The following is a 5,164-nucleotide window of genomic DNA, read 5'->3' as shown; positions in this document are numbered from 1 at the left end:
CCAAACAAAGGAGCACCAAAATTTATCCAAGAAACACTATTTTCCCTCAAATCACACTTAGATGCAAAGACATTAATTGTTGGGGACTTTAACCCACCACAATCCAAACTAGATAGATCAACTTGGCAAAACCTCAACAGAGAAACTGCAGATCTAAACAACTGCATAGACCAATTAGATTTAACACACATCTACTGCATATTTCATCCAGCAGCATCAGAATATACATTTTCTCAGCAACACATGGAACATTTCCCAAAATAGACCATATTTTAGGCCACAAAGCAAACTTGTCCAAATTCAGAAACATTGAAGTTATACCTTGCATTCTCTCAGACCACAAGGGAGTAAAATTAGAACTCAACACTAAAAGCCAGCAAATAATGTCCTATAACAAATGGAGGCTGAATAACACACTGCTGAATCACAAGTGGGTCACGGAAGAGATTAGAAAGGAAATTCAAATGCTCATTATATTCAACAAAAATCAACACAAAAATTACCAGCTCCTCTGGGACACAGCAAAGGCAATACTCAGGGGCAAGTTTATAGCTTTGAGTTCCTACATCAACATATTGGAAAGATCTGAAACCAACAATTTAATGAGACATCTGAGCCTCCTTGAAAAAGAGCAGCAAGATACAACCCAATACAGTAGACAAAGAGAAATAGTTAAAATTAACTCAGAATTAAATGAATTAGAATCCAAAACAAAAAACAAAAAATCAACAAAACAAAGTTACTTCTTCGAAAAAATTAAGAGACCCTTAGCAAATCTTATGAGATAAAGAAGAGAACACACCCAAATAAATAAACTCAGAGATGAGAATGGAAATATCAGCACAGAAACAACCAAGATTCAGAATATTATAAAGTAATACTTCTCAAAACTATATGCTAATAAGTTTGAGAACTTGGCAGAAATATTTACATGCCGAAACTAGACCAAGATGAGTAAAACCATCTTAACAGGCCCATATCAAGCATTGAAATACAGCAATAAGAGACCTCCCATCTAAGAAAAGCCCAGAACCAGATGGTTTTACAGCATAATTCTACAAGGCATTCAAAGCAGAGCCCACAACAATACTCCTCCAACTCTTCAATGAAATTGAAATAGAAAGTTCACTACCAAACTCATTCTATAAAGCCATCATAACCATCATCCCCAAAACAGGCAGGGACTCAACAAAGAAAAAGAACTATAGACCCATTTCGTTGATGAACATTGAGGCAAAACTTCTTAACAAAATTTTGTCCAATTGACTTCAACAATGCATCCAAAAAATCATACACCGCGATCAAACAGGATTCATTTCAGAGATGCAAAGCTGGTTCAATATACGCAAATCAATTAATATGATTCATCACATCAACAGGAGTAAGGATAAGAACCCCATGATTATCTCAATAGATGCAGGAAAAGCATTTGACAAGATCCAACAGCCCATTATGATGAAGGTTCTGGAAAAAGTAGGAATCTATGGAACATTCCTCAATACATTAAAGGCTATGAATAACAAACTTACAGCCAGCATTATACTTAATGGTGAAAAACTAAAGCCATTTCATTTTAAGTCAGAACCAAGACAAGGAATGTCAACTCTCTCCAATTCGCTTCAATCTAGTATTTGAATGCCTAGATTCAGTGAAAGACAAAAGCAAACATAAAGGGGATCCAACTAGGGAAAGAAGAAGTAAAACTCTCCCTCTTTGCAGATGACATGGTCTTGTAGTTAAAGAATCCGAGACTCCACTCCTAAATTACTCAAGTTGATTCAAAACATTGGCAAATTAGCAAGGTATAAAATTAACCCTCAAAAATCCATGGCTTTTCTGTATGACAATAATGAGAAAAGTGTGGCTGAAATTAGGAAAGAAACACCATTCGTAATAACACCACAAATCATATAGTACCTAGGAATTAACTTAACCAAAGAAGTGAAGGACATCTATGATGAAAACTTTAAAAACTTGAAATAGGAAATCAAACAGAATTTAAAACGTGGCAAAATCTCCCATGCTCCTGGACTGGAAAAATCAACAGCAGGAAAATGGCAATAATTCTCAAGGATATCTACAAATTCAGTGTGATACCTATCAATATTCCAACCTCATTCTTCAAAGAAATTGAAGTGGCAATCCAAAAATCCATAAGGAACAATAAAAGACACCAAATAGCAAAAACGATGCTCAAACAAAGAACAATGCTGGAGGAATATCAATACCAAATTTCAAACTCAACTACAAAGCCATAGTGATCAAAACAGCTTGATACTGGCACAAGAATAGACCTCAGGACCAATGGAATAGAATTGGAAACCCCGAAATGAACCTACAGACCTATAGTCATCTAATCTTAGACAAGGGAGATAAAAAAGTAGAATGGAAGAAAGACAGCCTCTTCGGTAAATGGCCCAGGCAAAATTGGTTAAGTACTTGTAGAAAACTAAAGCTAGATCCTTATATATCACCCTGCACCAGAATCAACTCCAAGTGGATCAAAAATTTCAGAATCAAACCAGACACTCTGAAAACAGTTCATGATGGAATAGAAGAAACCATAGGTCTCCTTGGCACAGGTCGAAATTTTCTTAATAGAGACCCAGAAACACAACAAATTAAAGAATGGTTGTATAAATGGGACTGCATGAAATTGCAGAGCTTCTGCATAGCAAAGGACACAGCTAGCAAGATCAATAGAAAGCCCACACATTGGGAGAAGATCTTCACTACCCATACAACGGACAAAGGGCTCATATCTGAATTATACCTGGAACTCAAAAAATTAAGTCCCCCAACAACAAATCTTTTTTTTTTTTAATTTTTTTTTGGTTTAGTTGTGGGGCCTGAACTCTGGGCCTGGGCACTGTCCCTGAGCTCTTCAGCTCAAGGCTAGTGCTCTACCACTTGAGCCACAGTGCCACTTCCGGCTTTTTTCTTATGTGGTGTTGAGGAATCGAACCCAGGGCCTCATGCATGCAAGGCAAGTGCTCTACCACTGAGCCACCTTCCCAGCCCCCCAACAACAAATCTTCAAAGAAACAACTGCCCAATAAATAAGTGGGGTAGAGACTTACAGAGAAACTTCTCTGAAGAAGAAAGAAGGATGGCCTATAGACACATGAAGAAATGCTCATCCTCACTAGCCATAAAAGAAATGCAAATCCAAACACCATTGAGATACCACCTCACTCCAGTTAGAATGGCAAAAATCAAGAACTCTAACAACAACAGATGCTAGAGGGGATGTGGACAGAAAGGAACCTTAGTTCATTGTTGGTGGGAGTGTAAACTTGTTCAACCACTTTGGAAAGCAGTATGGAGGGTCCTCAAAATACTCCACTTAGAGCTCCCCTATGACCCAGCAATCCCACTTTTGGGTATTTACCCAAATGTTTACAAACAAGACCACACTAAAGCTAACAGCATGACTATGTTTACTGCAACATTATTTACTATAGCTAAGATATGGTACCAACCCAGATGCCCCTCAGTAGATGAATGGATCAAGAAAATGTGGTATACATACACAATGGAATTCTACGCCTCCATCAGAAAGAATGACATTGCCCCATTTGTTAGGAAATGGAAAGTTTTGGAAAAATTATATTAAGTGAAGTAAGCCAAGCCCAAAGAAAGAAAGGTCCCATGATTTCCCTTATTTGCAGTATCTAGTATATGTGTGAGTCAAGCAGAAAACGTCAGATAAGTTGATGTTAGGGAAATGAACCCTAGGATATGTATTCAAATGTTGTTTTTTTTTCTTTCATGTGATTGTTTCTAACACATTGATAAGATCATTTCTTTGTTACTATGTATGTCCCTCCCCCAAAGTATAACCCCTGCTATCACTGTATTTGATGTCGGTATAATTTGTGGAGGAGAAAGGGAAAAACAAATCGTTTAAATATGGATACAGGTGGACCCATTGCAACAATGAGATGTACAAGTCGTTATATCGAAAATTAACTTTACAATTTTGTTGTGGCATGGCGGGGGCAGGAGGGGGAACTGGAAGTATTGGGTGGGGGGGCAATTGGAGGATGGGAAGGGATAGTCAGGGGAAATAAAGGAGGAGGCTACAAAGCTTGATAAGAAATGTACTCATTATTTTGCCCATGTAATTGTAACCCCTCTGTACAGTATTTTCACAATAAAAAATAAAAAATATATATCACATTAAAAAAAGACATGTACTCATTGGTGCTGGGAAGGTGGTTCAGTGGTAGAGCACTTGCCTTGCATGCATGAGGCCCTGGGTTCAATTCCTCAGCTCCACATAAGCAAAAAGAAAAAAAGCTGGAAGTGGGCCTGGGGCTCAAGTGGTAGAGCGCTAGCCTTGAGCTGAAGAGCTGAGGTACAGCGTCCAACCCAGAGTTAACTCCCCACGACCACACACCCTCCCCAAAAAAGCTATGTACTCATTATCTTGGCCATGTAATTGTAACCCTTTTGTACAGTATTTTCACACACAAAAAGATGTAACTTATTCAGTTTGGAATATAGTGAATGAGGAGATGAAGAGAAATAGTTTGGAGTTAATGTGTTCAAATACTTTATAACTTAGTATGATCACATAATAAAATGTAAGTATAAAAATAGGGTGATGAAATTAATAACAGGAATAAAATTTAACAAGCTACACTAAGTGGACATATGTGTATAACACAATTAAAAATACTTTGTGAAATTAAAATTTCCAATAAAAAGACAAAAATTCATTCCAGTTGTTATAGATTCATATGTTAATTTCTTTTTTTCAGTTAATTCCTTGACAAAGTAAAAGGAGAAATATATTTTGCTCATTTAGAAAGATAATCTTGTCCAATTAGCATTAAAGTATTCTAGTTAATTGCTGTCAATGTGAAGTTGTTCAATCAACTTAATTATTATATTAGAATATTTTCAATGCATTCTTCAAAATATTATCTCTATAGGTATATACTTTTGCTATTTATTGAATATGTTTTCTTACTTAATTGCTATATGCCATTTTCTGACTGTAGTTTGGTGTATGCAACTAGGATATATTATACCTGATCTGGAAATCAAATATTCAAACAGGTTTTTTTCAAATAAAAAATGCTTATAGTGAAATAAAGAGGTAAATCCAAATTATGTATATTTGAAGACAATGCTTGGTTAGTCCTCTTCTCACTTT

The sequence above is a fragment of the Dipodomys merriami genome, unplaced genomic scaffold, assembly GCF_024711535.1.
Source record: "Dipodomys merriami isolate MVZ:Mamm:240054 unplaced genomic scaffold, mDipMer1.0.p SCAF_289, whole genome shotgun sequence".
NCBI classification, from domain to species: Eukaryota; Metazoa; Chordata; class Mammalia; order Rodentia; family Heteromyidae; genus Dipodomys; species Dipodomys merriami.
Note: the sequence above shows the minus strand (reverse complement) of the source record.